At 41.9% G+C, this 17668-nt stretch overlaps 1 protein-coding gene across 1 annotated transcript in view; it reads right to left on the bottom strand.

The window, feature by feature from the left end:
• TDRD7 (tudor domain containing 7) overlaps positions 1 to 2210 on the bottom strand; it is a 102427-nt gene extending 100217 nt beyond the window's left edge. Inside the window, exon 1 of the mRNA XM_068974239.1 lies at positions 2118 to 2210. The gene's annotated coding sequence lies outside the window, so the exon portion shown is untranslated. The remainder of the gene's footprint in view (positions 1 to 2117) is intronic.
• Positions 2211 to 17668: the final 15458 nt, after the last annotated feature.

Here is a 17668-nt window from a genome sequence, read left to right as displayed (position 1 = left end):
ATTTTTTTAAAAATTGGCCCAATGAAGAAAGAGTGAAAAGAACAAAGCTTTTCAAAGCACAAAGGTGGGAACAGAAGGAGAAAGTCGGTTTTACATAAAGAAAGAAAAATCAGTTCATATAAATATGAAATTAGATTGCACTCCAAGCACCAAGGAACTGTCCTTTCTGTATTTATGTGCTGACCCTGAAAGTGTCCAGAAGCAAAGTGCTCACTCTTCGTAAAATCTTAGACCTTACAACTAGCAACTGATCAAACACAGAGTAGGCACTTAAGAGTTAAAATACATATACACTGTTTTTTTCTTACATTCATATTAAGTCTCCAACTGGATTATACTGCACAGAGAATTTAAAGAGAGGTCCTTCAAGAAGTTTAAATCTCTTGGTACAAAATACAAAAGTTAATTCAGCCATGTTCAACCGATACACTTAAAAGGGTATTAGCAGGGATTACATTTCATTTCCAATCTACAGGGACTGAAATTCGAATGCACCACCAACTGCTGCTTCACAGTCTCACTGTGTTGAACTAGCAGAGAGGCTGTAGGCCGGCAAAGGGCCCTGCACAAAAGATATGGGTTCTAATCCAACTGGCCCCAGAGCAATTTCCGTCCCCGAGCTGGTACTGTGCATGTAACTGATGCTCTAAGAAGGTTAGTTGAGTGAAACTGCAAAAATCTCTACTATGGGCCATTTTATCTTATATAGAGATCTTAAAAATGTGTCCCTGCATGCAAGAAAACTGAAATCCAATTATGTAAAATATAGGAAGTTTGGTGGAAGGAAGAGTTAACACTTCTTGGCTGTTATTCTGAGCCAAATGAGTTGCAGTAATTAAATCTAAGAAAAGCCTTGCAGGGTAAGTTAAATATTTCCAAGATAAAGAAAAAATTGGGCTCAAAGCAGGCGTGTGATTTGTTCAAGAGCATACAATTAATGCCTGAAGAATCGCAGGGGCGGGGGAGCCCGGTGGGCTGCGGTCTATGGGGTCGCACAGAGTCGGACACTACTGAAGCGATTTAGCAGCAACTGCAGCAGCAGCAGCAGCATACAATTAGTACGTGGAGAAACCCAGTTTCCAACGTGAACCTGCAAAGTCCATGCTATTTGCAGTATGCAACACCTCCACATCAAAGCAGCCAAGAGTTGGTCTAAGTTTCACTTCTGTTGTTAAATTGTATATCACTTAGGCAGGGCACTTTTCTGCAGTCTTTCCACCTGCACGAAAGGGGTGGCGGGTAGGGAGGGAGGGATGACCCAGGTCAGTGGTGTCTTTGTTTCTGTTTTGTAGGGTGGCTTTCAAAATTCGGCCAAGGCTGTTTCGAATAAAGGTATTTCCCTTTCTGGTTCTTTGAAATTGTTTGGGAGGGAGTGGTCTCTTTGGTTATGTATGGCAATGTACCTATCCCCTCAAGGAAACGGGAGCAGAACAGTTGTGTGGGCTTCAAGCTCCCTCCCATTAAATGAAGACTGAGAACCTGATCCTGTTGGGGGATTTGGTGAAAGTTAAGAGATACTCACTATGGATTCATATTTCCCTCCTAATTTAAAGCTCTGTACCCACCCAGGGTTCAGGGCGCTCACGGTTTAAGAGAAACGGATAGTGTTTGTGTCCTGCATTGCTTAAGCGGCCTGCAGACGCTAGTCTGTAAAGAGGAACTTAAAGAGGACGGTGTAAAATACGCGAGCTCAGCCAGGGGGCTCGGATATCCCTTGCTCCGGGCGGGCCGCCGAGGCCGGTCGCGCCGGTGCCGGGAACCACTTCCTGGTCAGCACCATCCGCCCCTTGTCCACACCCACCGCGGGGTATTTCCCTCTCTGCACTGAGCTTCCCAAGCGTCAGAGGTCCGTCCGACTCCGGGGTGAACACCCAGACGGTCCCGTCAGAGATTTAAAACACAACGCTCTGGAACTCCAACTCCCCTGGCGCCCAGCCTGCTTTGCTGAAGTGGGGACCGGGGCATCCTCTGCGGCTACAGGGAAGAGGCCCCAGCCCGTTGGAGTCCCGTTCGGGCTACTGTCCCGCTAGGAACACAGGTGTGCCGCGCTCCCCGCAAACCTCGTCAGACCTCGCCTGGCACCTGTCGTTCCCGCAGCCAGCAGGACCTGCGCTCACCTCGTCCTGAGGGCTCGCGACCCGTCCCAGCGCCTCTGGGCCCGGCTCCCGCCGCCCTCTTCTTCACGGCCACAGCCGCGGCAGCCGCCCACTTTCGGTTTCCCCGCACAGCCTGAGGCGCCGCCGCGGCTTGGGAAATCACCTCAAGACCCCGCCCCGCCCCGCCCTGCTCGGCCCCGCCCCGCTCCGCTCCGCCCCGCCCCGAGTGCCGCCGACCTCGGCTCTGCGCACGCGCGCGCGCCCTGACCGCGTCAGCCCACGCCGGCGTCCGCGCGTGGGAAGGGAAACCGACGCCGTCTAGCGGTTTCTGCGCGTGCCCACGCACGGGCCGACGGAGAAAGGAGACGCGGGGGGCGGCGCTTCCTCGTGGACCGTGCAAGGACTGACTGGCTGGGAGGGCCTTGGACCCAGCCAATGTTAGCATTTATGCGCTCCAGCTATTGCGTTCACTCGTCTTAAGTTTCATTCAAGTCTTGCTCATTCTTTTCTTCAATTCTAGAGCAGTTACCTTTTATTCTCCTAGACACCCACCTGGCCCATTCATTTCTATTAGGTCTTTTCTTAGGCGTCACCCTGGGAGAAGGGTGGCCACACTCTCAAAAATGTCAATCTCCTTCTCTGACAGTCCCGGTGGCCCTTCTCAGCTTTTTCTCTCCTTGGCACTGTCTAGCACACTAATATGTGTTTTACTTGTCTGTTTACTCTCCTCCTCAAATTAAAGCTCTGTGAGCTCTGGGAATCTTCGTTTTGTTCCCTAATCCCTGGCAAACAATAGGCTGATTTAAACATTTGTCAAATTCATTCATTTATTATAAAATTTTTGAACACCTACTATTTATTCACTTGTTTCTTTTATATATTAATCATACCAACGATTATTGGGCATATTGGTTTGTGTCCCTTAAACCAACATTGCACATTTCTCTACATTCATTCTATATGCATTTACAGAGGGCCTGCTCTTTATTCAAACTATTTTTCACAGCTTTATTGAGGAATAACTGACATAAACTCTACTTGTTTAAAAATATATGTTTTGATATATGTATACAGCTGTGAAACTATCACTCCATAAAAATAATGAACTTATCCATGACTCCAGAAGAGTTTCCCATGTACTTTTATCATTGTCAACCTATGTGCCTTACTGTCCTTTGCCCTCCCAACTGCTGGTTTGCTTTCTGTTGCTATAGATTAGTTCGCTTTTTCTAGAATTTTATATGCATGGAATCATACAGTGTGTGTGTGGGGGGGGTGTCTTTTTCAGGGGGTGGAGTGGGGCAGTATCCAGCTTCTTTCACTCAGCATAAGCATGTTAAGATTCATCCATGTTGTGTGCACCAATAGTTCATGTCTTTTTATTGCTGAGTAGTATTCCCTTTTATGAATCTACTAAACAGAGTGTTAGTCGTTCAGCTGTGTCTGACTCTTTGTAATCCTGTGGACAGTAGCCCACCAGGCTCCTCTGTCCATGGAATTCTCCAGACAAGAATACTGGAGTGGGTTGCCATTCCCATCTCTAGGGGATCTTCCTTTCGACCCAGGGATCAAAACCAGGTCTCCTGCATTGCAGGCAGATTCTTTACCAACTGAGCCAGTATGACCCAGCAATTCCATTCCCAGGGTTTATCTGAGGAAAATGAAAGCATATGTCCACACAATGACTTGGACAAGAATATTCATAACATACATACGTAACATACAAACATATTCTTGTTTGTAATAGCCAAAAAAGAAAACAATACAAATGTCCATCAGTAGGTGAATGGACATTTGTACATATCTATAATACAACCAGTTTATACTGAACAACTGCTGTTAAGTGTTTATGGAGGACTACTTGTTGTGAGGCACAGGCCTGTGCTTGAGGAGCTTCTGCTTTAGTGAAAACGGGTAGTGGGCAATGAAGAGGGAGATAGGAAGTAGATTATGGAAGACCTGATGGCCCATGATCAGGAGTTTGGGCTTCTCCTCAAAGGCAACGAGAAACTGTTCAAAGTCCCCTCTGAACAATGCTTGCTCTCTTTGATACTCCTGCATCTAGTCCCTGACAAAGTCTGCTGAAATGCGTTTCCCTGGCACCTGTTTCTATCCCTGCTGCTGTATTTCAGTCTATTTCAGCTCTCTCTCTCTTCCTTCTCTCCCCTTCAGTCAGCTCCAAACACTGCAGTGGATTTAATAGATGTAATATACAACTAGACACAGCTTAGACTCTGCAGTGCTCATAACATCTTCTGGCTCTACCCTGAAGATGGGAAAGATGAAAACAGCAGCTCCCAATTGAAAGAGTGCCAGTTGGAGTAGGAAATTAGGACAAACTCCAGAGTCCAATATGTAAAATAAATCATAAAATGATGTGCATTGACCCCAAGTCTGAGATCCTTTATCCTTGCAAAAAAGAATTCCATGTTTGAACTGTCCTATATATAAAGTAAATGCTTAGCAGCTAGTTTTTTTTTTAAATCAGCCATGTTGATGAATAGTTTACATATAATAAATATTTTAAATTAGTTTGATGAATTTTGACAAATATATTTCATCATGTGTTTACCACCACAATCATTTATCAAACAAGTTCATCATTCCAAAAAAAATTCCTTGTGGCCCTTTACAGTTAATTTCTTTCTCCTACCTCCAGGCCCTGGCAGCCACTGATAATGATTTCTGTCACTACAGCTTTGCCTTTTCTAGAATGTCATATGAATGGAATCATACAATTTGTAGTCCCTTTGGCTTCTATCCCTTGGCTAATGCTTTTGAGAATCACCAGGTTGTAACATATCTCAGTAGTCTTTTCCTTTTTATGTCATCAAATGTATAGATGTGTCATAGTGTTTTTATCTATTTACATTTGACATACAATTGTGTTCTTTCCAATATGGAGCTGTTGTAAATAAAACTGCCATACCAATTACATGCAGGTCTTTGTGTGATCATGTGCTTTTCCTGCATGGAGACTTGGGAATAGAATTGCTAGCTGTAAGATAAGTGTATGTCTGACTTTTTAAGAACTGTCAAATTGTTTTCTAAGGTGACTATATCATTTTGGGCTCCCCTTCTTCTAACTTTGAATGAGAATTCCAGTTATTCCAAATCCTCTCTAATACTTGGAATTGTCAGTCTTTTTAATTTTAGCCATTTCAGTGGATGTATAAAGATATCACATTGAGATTTTAATTTGCATTTCCCCATAACTAATGATGGGGCTTCCCAGGTGGCGCTAGTGGTAAAAAATCCTCCCACCATTGCAGGAGACATTAGAGAGGCCAGCTCAATTCCTGGGTCAGTCAGGAAGATCCCCTGAAGAAAGGCAGGGCAACCCACTCCAGCATTCTTGCCTGGAGAAGCCCATGGACAGAGAAGCCTGACGGGCTACAGTCCATAGGGTCGCAGAGTTGGACATGACTGAAGCAACTTCGCACGTTCGTGTATCTAATGACACTGAGTGTCTTTTCATGTGCTTATTGCCCCTTTATATATGTTTTTGGGTGAAATGTCCATTCTACAGATTTTTGGCTGACACATATCAGGAGATTCTCAGAAGTCCTTGGATAGCTGGCATAGCAAGGGCAGACTAGGAAGTTGTGTGTGTGTGTGTGTGTGTGTGTGTGTGTTTTAATTTTCTTTGGGACTGGTCCAAGGTCCAGGGAATTTAAACATTAACCTCCATGCCCTGAATATAATTGGATTTCAGGGGAATTAAGGGACATCAGAGATAACACAAATTGATTACTCTTTAAACAATGTTTCTTACCATTTTGTGAGGGGTGGGGTCAGAATATGTGAAAGCAACACATAGATACAAAATATGACATATGATTTTAGAGGTTTCAGAGTTCTTGAAGTCCTACTATGAACTTGTGTTAAAAACTTCCTTAGATGAAAGCCTATGTTATGCAGCTGTGAAGCAGAATTTTCAGGATGGACAAGAGGCGTCCATTTTCTGCCTCTTGCAAAGGCATTCTCTCTCAGCAAAAGCTCAAGCTCAAGCTTGGAAGACAGGAGCTGGGGGCAGGAACACCTGGGTCACTCTTTCAGGAAAGGCAGACACAGTTCCCAAGGGCTGTCAAGAGGTCCTTAGTGATGTCAAGAGTGCTCAGGTGGCTTTCAGGGGTAGGCAAGATGGATAGTAGGGGGATCAAAAACAGCTGGCTAAGAAACTATAAAACTCCTAGAGGAGAACATAGGCAAAACACTCTCCGACATAAATCACAGTAGGATCCTCTATGACCCACCCACCTCCCAGAATATTGGAAATAAAAGCAAAAATAAACAAATGGGACCTAATTAAAATTAAAAGCTTCTTCACAACAAAGGAAACTATAAGCAAAGTGAAGAGACAGCTTTCAAAACTGGAGAAAATAATAGCAAATGAAGCAACTGACAAAGAATTAATCTCATACAAGCAACTCCTGCAGCTCAATTCCAGAAAAATAAATGACCCAATCAAAATATGGGCCAAAGAACTAAACAGACATTTCTCCAAAGAAGACATACAGAGGGCTAACAAACACACAAAAAAATGCTCAACATCAGTTATTATCAGAGAAATGCAAATCAAAACCACAGTGAGGTACCATTTCACGTCAATCAGAATGGCTGCTATCAAAAAGTCTACAAGCAATAAATGCTGGAGAGGGTGTGGAGAAAAGGGAACCCTCTTACACTGTTGGTGGGAATGCAAATTAGTATAGCCACTATGGAGAACAGTGTGGAGATTCCTTAAAAAACTGGAAATAGAACTGCTTTATGACCCAGCAATCCCACTGCTGGGCATACACACTGAGGAAACCAGAATTGAAAGAGACACGTGTACCCCAATGTTCATCGCAGCACTGTTTATAATAGCCAGGACATGGAAGCAACCTAGATGTCAATCAGCAGATGAATGGATAAGAAAGCTGTGGTACATATACACAATGGAGTATTACTCAGCCATTAAAAAGAATACATTTGAATCAGTTCTAATGAGGTGGATGAAACTGGACCTTATTATACAGAGTGAAGTAAGCCAGAAAGAAAAACACCAATAACAGTATACTAATGCATATATATGAAATTTAGAAAGATGGTAATGTTAACCCTGTATGTGAGACAGCAAAAGAAACACAGATGTATAGAACAGTCTTTTGGACTCTGTGGGAAAGGGCGAGGGTGGGATGATTTGGGAGAATGGCATTGAAACATGTATAAGATCATATGTGAAACGAATTGCCAGTCCAGGTTCGATGCATGATACAGGATGCTCGGGGCTGGTGAACTGGGATGATCCAGAGGGATGGTATGGGGAGGGAGGTGGGAGGGGGGTTCAGGATGGGGAACATGTGTACACCCGTGGCAGATTCATGTTGATCTATAGCAAAACCAATACAATATTGTAAACTAATTAGCCTCCAATTAAAATAAATAAATTTATATTAAAACAAACAAACAAACAAACAGCTGGCCTGTAGGCAGCAGCCTGACAGGCTCATCCAGATAGTTCTCAAGAGAAGTTATCATGGAAAAGGTATGCCCAGGTGAGAGGCCCAAGGATGAGGAAGGAAGATGGATTTGTTGCCAGTTTATCCAGACTGAGAAAGGTGGAAATATCTCAAGTGTGAAACCTTCATCTAAAGCCCTTCAAGCATTTTTATCTCTATCTGGGGAGCCTATTCGTTTGGAAAGAGCCACCACATTGAACACAAGCCCCAAAACACCTGTAAGAACCAGAGAGAACTAAAGCTGTCAGTGGAGTTGAATCTCTTCCTTTTCTCAGTTCAGCAAGCACCCTTTAGAATCAAGGGGAGATAGTGACAATGTTCCAAGAATACACAAATAGCTCACCTTCTTTTTATCTCACCTGATGGATGTTTTGGTGTTTGCAATACAGCCCAAAATTGAGAGCGGTGACTTCAGATACCCCTGGTTACCCTCATCTCACTTCTAACCTGAACTTACCTGTTTCTTTATACTGTCTCCAAAAAGAAGACCAAAACCAAAACTCTCATTTCTATCACTTTGTTGTTGAGTTGCCCAGTTGTGTTGTACTCTTTGCGACCCCATGAACTGCAGCACACCAGGCCTCTCTTCCTTCATCATCTCCCGGAGTTCGCCCAAGTTCATGTTCATTGCATCATTGATGCCATCCAGCCATCTCATCCTCTGAGGTCCTCTTCTCCTTCTGCCCTCAGTCTTTCCCAGAATCAGGGACTTTTCCAATCTGTTCGCATCAGATGACCAAAATACTGGAGCTTCAGCTTCAGCATCAGTCCTTCCAGTGAATATTCAGGGTTGATCTCCCTTAAGATTGACTGGTTTGATCTCCTTGCTGTCCAAGGGACTTTCAGGAGTCTTTTCCAGCACCACAGTTTGAAGATATCAATTCTTTGGTGTTCTGCCTTCTTTACGGTCCAGCTCTCACAACCATACATGACCACTGGGAAGACCATAGGCTTGACTAGACGGACCTTTTTCAGGAGAGTAATGTCTCTGCTTTTCAGCACACTGCCTAGGTTTGTCATCACTTTCCTGCCAGGAAGCAACTGTCTTCTGATTTCACGGCTGCAGTTACTGTCCACAGTGATTTTGGAGCCCAAGAAGAGGAAATCTGTCACTGCTTCCACCTTTCCCCCTTCTATTTGCCATGCAGTAAACTCCGGGAGTTGGTGATGGACAGGTAGGCCTGGTGTGCTGTGGTTCACTGGGTCCCAAAGAGTCGGACACGACTGCGCGACTGAACTGAAACTAACTAATGGGGCTGGATGCTGTGATATTAGGTTTTTTTTTAAATATTTAGTCTTAATCCACCTCTTTGACTCTCCTCCTTCACCCTCATCAAGAGGCTCTTTAGTTCCTCTTTGCTTTCTGCCATTAGAATGCTATCCACATATCTGAGGTTGTTGATGTTTCTCCCGCTTATCTTGCTTATAACTTATCCAGCCTGACCTTTCTCATGAAGTGCTCTGCGTATAGCTTAAACAAACAGGGTGATAACAGACAGCCCTGTCATACTCCTTTCTTGATCTTGAAGCAATCAGTTGTTCCATACAGGGTTCTAACTGTTGCTTCTTGACCCTCATACAGGTTTCTCAGGAGACAGGTAAGATGGTTTGGTATTCCCGTCTAAGAGCTTTCCACAGTTTGTCATGATCCCCACAGTCAAAAGCTTTAGCGTAGTTGATGAAACAGAGATAGATGTTTTTCTGAAATTTCCTTGCTATCTCTATAATCTGGTGAATGTTGGCAATTTGATCTCTAGTTCCTCTTCTTTTTCTAAACCCAGCTTGGACATCTGGAAGTTCTTGGTTCACATAATGCTGAAGCCTATGTATCTATCACTTTATGTACCGCAAAATGAGCCCTAGGGACTTGACTGTGACATTACTCAGTGTCTTATGTAATTATTCTCCCAGGAAATCTTCCTTGAGGCCCCAACCTGAAAATGATGCCTCCTGTGGCTGAGCTCTTGGAGCCCCTTATTTATCCCCCAAACTTGCTCATTGTGGAGAAGGATGTAGGAAGTGATTCCATGTTTCATCTCCCTGTAGACAACTTGAAAAGACTTTAGATTTAATTCATCTTTTCCCCCCTGAGTTATTTAACTGCAAATAATCTTTAGTAATAACAATTTTAACTCCTTCTTGAAACTAAACAACATGTTCAAAGGTATGTATATGGATGAAACCCAGCCTCCTTTTTGCTTTCATAAAAGGTCAGGAAAAATAGATCCATGACAAAAGGAATCTTTAGACAGATCTATTTTTGGTTAATCATTAACATTATGATCATTCCCTCTCCCATCAGGTATTGCTTCATGAACAAATGCAGAGAAATTTCTAGACAACGGCATTCATTTTAACTGAGTAAGGAGAAACAAAACAAAACAAAAAATAAAAGGACAGATTCCAGGAACCCTGCTAAAATCCCGGCTCTGGTAAAGCTAAGGATGTGCTGATCAAGCAAAACTCCCTAATCTGCCCACAAAGGCCTCCAAGGTGAGTCAGCTGAAAGAGGCTAATCCCTAGAAGAGACTGATAGCTAAAGCTGTAGAGGCCACACAGGCACCGAATACTGGAAAACAGGGGATAATGAAAGCTGTAAGCCATATTGTATAGAGAAAGGTCATAGACCGACAGGGGAGAGTCATGGCTCTCTAAGAGATTGCCTCTATCCCTTCTCAAGCTGTAGGTCATTTACACAGCTTGGCCTTGGACAAGGCCCATATGTAAGGATGATTCCAAGGATGAAACCTATATGAGGGTCAAGACGCAACAGTTAGAATCCTGTATGAGTTCGCAGCTGGTTAAGGGCCCAGTTTTGGGGTAGGGCATGAAGGTAGGGTAACAAATACTGTAAGCAAGGCAGTTAACTACAACATTACTGACTCTGTAACAGTCCATAAACCAGTTGGTACAAAGATTATACTGTATTAGGTGCTAGGGAGGAGGAAGAGAGGAAGCAGGGAGAAGAAACCACACAAGAGGTGCTCAAGTACAAGTTAGCTGATCCTGAAATCAAAGAAGCAGACAGTATTCACAAAGTGTGGCTTCAGATTAAAAGTATACTATTCAGTGAGGACCTTTGTCCCTGTGCTATATGACTTTGGATAAATCATCTGGGGCTTGATCTTTTGTTAAATCAGGAGCCCTTTGGTCTTGTTCTAGCCTCACCTTCTCTTAAGTGACCAAGTTAACCCAATAAATAGCAAAAGAGCTTCTCTTGGGGCTGTTTGGTCAATTCCCATTCATCAGTGGTTCTCTACGGGAGCAACTTCTCTCTTCAGGGGCACTTTGGATTTTCATAAGGTTATTTTTGGTTGTCACAATGATCAGGGGCATTTAACTGGCCAGCTGGATGCTAATTGTCCTGCTGTGTACAAAAGAGTCCCCCACATCAGAAAAGTTTTCTCTAGCCTTGTCTTTGTTCTAGTCAACATGTGAATGTCTTGCCAGTCACTCCGGTAGAGGAGAAAAGCTCTGCTTTCCATATAAACACAAGTAGCTTTTTTACAATTTCACTATACAACTGATTTTCTAGGTTATTTTATCTGTGAATTTCATTTCAGGAGAGTAGAAGAGGGCAATTACAAAATATTTGTTTTAAAAGAGTCATGTAGGGTTGGGTGCTGCTTTTAGAAACTCTCCAGCAACCAATCCCACCCAAAGAGAAGCTGAACAAGACATTCTTATTTACTCCACAGACACAGGGATGGACACATGTATTGCTTAGGATTCTGCATCTCTGTACTACAAAATCACCTGACATTCCCTACCACTCACCATCAGTTGAGGAAGTTGAAACCACTCTTAGAGGGGTCCTTCCTGGAGTTCACTTTGCACTTAGTCGTATCTCCCCACCTTAAGTAGAGGAGGTGGTCTGCTGCCCAACTGTCTTCTCATCCCCTCACACTTGACTTTTTTCATTTAAAACTGGGTTCCTCACTCTCAGCAGCAACTTCCTTAAAACAGGATGTTTTATATTTGCAATTAGAAGTTTATAGTCCTGGGGACCAGCTATTGGCTAAGAAAGGAGCTAGCAAACTGCTGGCTAGAGTAAACCCCCAAAGGAGATTTCCTCTAGGAAAGTGATACTTAAATCTGAGAGCAGTGCAATATATTAGCATTAACATGGCATTTCCCTCCCTTTGTGCAGTACATGTTGCTGAAAATGTGTTTGAAGGTTGATCTATAAGCCACTTGTAAATATCACTGTAATTATGGGAGGTCTATTTACAAAGCATATATATATATCCCTAGTCATAGTCACCACAGTGTTCCAATACTTGGCATGTATTGGCTTGTAACAAACATTTATTCAAATGTCAAGTCTATCCTCCTCCTACAATGCCATGCCACCTTTTTATATACCTGGTGAATTAAATAAGGGGTTTAAGAAACAAATGAAAGAAAACGTATAAAAAGCATAATGACAGAGTAAAATGCTTTTTCCCCTATCAAAACCTCTAAGAGGAGCCATAGATCTGTATAATATAGATTAGCAGATAGCTTGCACCAAATCCAGAAACCAATTTCTGGGCTGAAAATTGTTCAGAAAGAGCCTTGAGTTTTACTTTGTTACTCTTTATCCACAGAATATCTCTTTTCAGATAGAGTTCAGAAAGTTTCCAACTCATTTTGATTTTCTTCTCTGCACCTTTTCCTTCCTAGGAAAGTTAGATAGGCTCTTTGTTCACCTCCAGGCCTGGTGGGTCTTGGGTGGTACAATGGAGAACAGGCTGGAGAACTGAGACCTACTTTTTCTCCAGACTCCTGTTGACATTAACGTGTCAATCAACCGGGAGCCCTTCTTGGCTAGTTCCAATATGTCACACCTCTGTATGGACCACCTCTGTGTCAGTGGGGAACTTCCCCTTGTGTGTGAGCCCTGTCCTTATTGGGCAGGCAGTTCTGAAGGTTAAAATGCTATAGTGATCTCACAGACCCCTCTCTAGTGTGTCTACCCATGGGTCCTAATTCCACCTACTGGCTAAAGAGTAGAATCCCTAAGGAGTGGGGTTTGTCTGTTATTTGGGGAATGCTGTCACAATTCTTCTATGTCTTATCTTGGCTATGTGTCACATTTTCCTCTTCTAAGCAAGCTTTAATCAATCAAATGATGTCTTTCTTGAAAATAGCACCCAGACAAAATTCTAAATTCCAGTTGGTTATTTCCTTGCAAATAAACGAGACCCATTAAAAAGATATTTGTAACTTAGACAGTGGCTGGATGTTTTAAATAGCAGAATTAGCAACTACTTGGTCAAGATCTTTCCTTGGAGATATTTGGAGCCATAATGCTAAGGCTGAGAAAAGCATGGCTCTGGATGAGTTCAAGTCATCCTCTCTCAGTCCTGATCTTACAATGTGTCTGAGAAGGTCAACTGGTCGTTTTATTGTTCAAGGTGGAAAATAAGGCAAGTTGTAATGACTAACTCAAACAATGGCCTGCTAAGATCAAAATCAAGTTAGACCAACAATAAGTGAAAATGCAGACAGTTTACTTGTTTTGTCGGGGTTTTTGTTTGTTTGCTTAAACAAACTATTACCCATGTAGTTCAATTTTCTGGCTCAACCTCAGCTCTGTGAGGATCACTGTATCTACACACATCTAGTCAATCTCTGGTCCATTTTCCATGTTGTTTTTCATGAGCATATTATCATCTAAAGTTACCTGTTTGTTTCCTGATTCTCCCATTCCTCATCCCCCACCCCCAATACAAATCAGGAAAGGGTAGAAACCTTGTCTATTTCTTATACAACACTGAACCCCTGGGACACAGAACATGTCGTAAATAATAAGTACTTGTTGAATGAAGTAATAAATTTAGTTTTTAAACTTATTTTGCTTTTCAGGGTTGTATAAGGGACATAAGGACATGCTGTCTACACACATTTAAGTAGTAGGATAAATGTAATATGGGAGCTTGAAGCCATGCATGCATGCATGCTAAGTCGCTTCAGTTGTGTCCGACTCTATGTGACCCTAAGGACAGCAGCCCACCAGGCTCCCTGTCCACGGGATTCTCCAGGCAAGAATACTGGAGTGGGTTGCCATTTCCTTCTCCCACTTGAAGCCATGTGGGAAAATAAAGATCTCCAGTAAAGGTAATTACATAGTTTAATATAAAAGGAAGTATTTTTGTACTTTTGGTTTGTAAATCTTTTTTCTTACATAATTTAAAATACAAACAAGAAATAATTATAAATCTATGTTACTGGGCACATAAAAGGCAAAACTTGTGACAACAGCATGAAGGAGATGGGAGAGAGAAGGAGCTATATAAGGAGCAGAGTGTTGTATACTATTGAAGCCAAGTGAGTCTCAATTCAAACTAGATTGTTATAAATTGAGAATGCCTAGCACTGAGAGCATCTCCAGGCTCTACTGGCAACACCGACTTGCACATGATCGCCATGCCACACAGGCTTACCTCTGAGGCAGTCTGCAAAGAGAGGCAGATGCAGTCACTCAACGAAGTTCACAACTCAGCCCTGCATACCTCTTCCTGCAGTCCATCCTCTAGCCTCCTCACCCAAAGGCCATGAGTCCCATGTCTGAGAAGACTGGCTTATGTTTTTCCTTCTGCCTGGCAGGACTATCTTTATTCCTGTTGACCTCCTATTCACTGTGCCATGCCCAGTTCAAATATCAACTCCTCTGGCAAACTTTCATGCTCTGCCCTGGGTGTGGATAATCACTTCCTCCCCTAGGTTACTACTGCCATTGACATAGTAACTGTTGTCTCAGGACAGGTAATGATGACAACTTATTTAAGTGTGTATTTTTTTTCTTCCATGATGGAGGTTCCCCAAGGGTGGTGGTTAGAGATCATTCTGCCTCAACTTTACCTACTGATAGCTAGGATGCTGCAGGTGCCCAAGAAATGTGTGTTGAATTGAGTGGGTCAAGAAATAGCACTAACCACACAGTATATGCTATTAGCCAGCCAGAGTAGCTTGCTGTGGCCATCTGAGACTTAAAAAGAAAAAAGAGAGTTAAGAAATACATATAAGATAGTTTTGAGGAGAACTACAACTCATGAACTTCCAGATGTTCAAGCTGGATTTAGAAAAGGCAGAGAAACCAGAGATCAAATTGCCAACATCTGTTGGCTCATCGAAAAACAAGAGAGTTCCAGAAAGACATCTATTTCTGCTTTATTGACTATGCCAAAGCCTTTGACTGCATGAATCACAACAAACTGTGGAAAATTCTTAAAGAGATGGGAATACCAGCTCACCTGACCTGCCTCTTGAGAAGTCTGTATGCAAGGTCAGGAAGCAACAGTTAGAACTGGACATGGAACAACAGACTGGTTCCAAATTGGGAAAGGATTATGTCAAGGCTGTATATTGTCACCCTGCTTATTTGACTTATATGCAGAGTACATCATGAGAAACACTGGGCTGGATAAAGCACAAGCTGGAATCAAGATTTCTGGGAGAAATATCAATAACCTCAGATATGCAGATGATACCACCCTTATGGCAGAAAGTGAAGAGGAACTAAAAAGCCTCTTGATGAAAGTGAAAGAGGGGAGTGAAAAAGTTGGCTTAAAACTCAACATTCAGAAACTAAGATCATGGCATCTGGTCTCATCACTTCATGGAAAATAGATGGGGAAACCGTGGAAACAGTGACAGACTTTATTTTGGGGGCCTCCAAAATCACTGCAGATGGTGACTGAAGCCTTGAAATTAAAAGATGGTTGCTCCTTGGAAGAAAAGTTATGACCAATATAGACAGCATATTCAAAAGCAGAGACATTACTTTGCCAACAAAGGTCCATCTAGTCAAAGCTAAGGTTTTTCCAGTAGTCATGTGTGGATGTGAGAGTTGGACTATAAAGAAAGCTGAGCACCAAAGAATTGATGCTTTTGAACTGTGGTGTTGGAGAAGACTCTTGAGAGTCCCTTGGACTGCAAGGGACTGCAACCAGTCCATCTTAAAGGAAATCAGTCCTGAATATTCATTGGAAGGACTGATGCTGAAGCTGAAACTCCAATACTTTGGCCGCTTGAAGCAAAGAACTGACTCCTTGGAAAAGACTCTGATGCTGGGAAAGATTGAAAGCAGGAGGAGAAGGGGACAACAGAGGGTGAGATGGTTGGATGGCATCACCAGGTCAATGGACATGAGTTTGAGCAAACTCTGGGAGTTGGTGATGGACAGGGAGGCCTGGCATGCTGCAGTCCATGGGGTTGCAAAGAGTTGGACATGACTGAGAGACTAAACTGAACTGAACTGAACAACTCTGATGAAAGAAACCAAAGAAGAGCTAAAGAAGTGAAGAGATATTTTATGTTCACGAATAGGAAGACTCAAAGTAGTCAAGATGTCATTTCTTCCCAAACTAATCTATAGATAAAATGTAATCTCAATAAAAATCACAGCAAGTAATTTTTTGAATATTGACAAACTGGTTTTGAAGTTTATATGGAAAGATAAAAACCAAACCAAACAACAACAATAAAAAAATAAACCAGAACTAACCCAATACTGAATGAGAAGAACAAAGTTGAAGAACTGATACTACCAGACTTTAAGACTTACGATAATGTAGAGCTACAATAATCAAGCAGTATGGTATTGGAGAAAGAAAAGACAAAGAAATCAGTGGAATAGAAGAGACACCAGAAATGACCTATACAAATATAGTCAATTGATCTTTAACAAGGAACCAAAGGCAGTTCAGTGGAGAAAGATAGTCTGATTTCAACGAAGGATTTTGGAATAACTGAACATCCACATGTAAAAAAACACTTTGACATAGACCTTTCACAAAAACTAACCCAATCTGGTTCACAGACTTAGATGTAAAATGGAAAACTATTAATTCTTAGAAGATAACATAGGAGAAAATCTAGGTGACCTTTAGGTTTGTCAATAACTTTTTAGATAAAACACCAACATCTTGATCCATGAGAGAAAAAGTTGGTAAGTTGGAGCTTCATTGGTATTAAAAACTTCTGCTTTGCAAAAAACACTGTTAAGAAAATGAAAAGATAAATCACAGATTGGAAGAAAATATTTGTAAAACATCTATTTGATAAAGGACTATTGTGCAAACTATACAAAGGACTCTTCAAACTCAACAATAAGAAAACAAACAATTATCCAATTTAAAAATGGTTTAAAGATCTGGATACCTCAGCAAAGAAGATATAAAGATGGAAAACAAGGATATCCAAAACATATGAACCCCTAAAACTCAACAAAGAAGGTCTCACAAACCAAAGAAACTCTCAAACTCAAGAAACGAAACTCAAACAATTTTTAAACGGGCAATAGATCTGAACATGGTATCACATCAAAGAAGATAAGCAGATAGCAATAACCATATGGAAAGATGTCTAAATCACATGTCATTAAGGAATTTCAAATTAAAACAGCAATGAAATATCACCAATATATACAGCCCTTCTGTCTCTATCAGAAGGGCTAAATGACAACATCCAATGCTAGTGATGGTATGGAACAACATTGTTGGTGGGAAGGCAACAATGGTATGGTCACCTTGGGAGACAGCTTGGCAATTTCTTGCAAAGCTTAACGTAGTCCCACCATATGGTCCAACAATCATGATCCTAGACATTTATCCAACAAAAGTTGAAAACTTATGTCTACTGAAAAACTTTCACACAAATACTTAACAGCTTTATTCATAATTGTCCTAAACTGGAGGCTACCGAGGTGTCCTTTAATAGGTTGATGTATAAGCAAACAGTGATATGTGCATTCACACATTGGAATATTATTTAGCAATAAAAAGCCACCAAAAGACTTGGAGGAACTTTAAATACATATTGCTTGTTAAAAGCAGCCAGTCTGAAAAGACCACATAATGTGCAATTCCAACAATTTAACACTCTGGAAAGAGCAAAACTACACAGAGAGTGAAAAGCTCCTAGTTGTCAGTGGTTTGGGGGATGGAGAGAGGAAAGAATAGGTGGAGCACAGGGGAATTTGAGGGGGGAAAACTATTCTGGGTGATACTGTAAGGATGGATACGTGACATTTTGAAACTGTCAAAATGCATAGACCCCTAAAACTATGGACTTTAGTTGTTA

Source organism: Capricornis sumatraensis, chromosome 6, assembly GCF_032405125.1.
Source record: "Capricornis sumatraensis isolate serow.1 chromosome 6, serow.2, whole genome shotgun sequence".
Taxonomy (NCBI): Eukaryota; Metazoa; Chordata; class Mammalia; order Artiodactyla; family Bovidae; genus Capricornis; species Capricornis sumatraensis.
The sequence above is the reverse complement of the archived record's forward strand: the minus strand, read 5'-3'. Positions and strand labels throughout refer to the sequence as shown.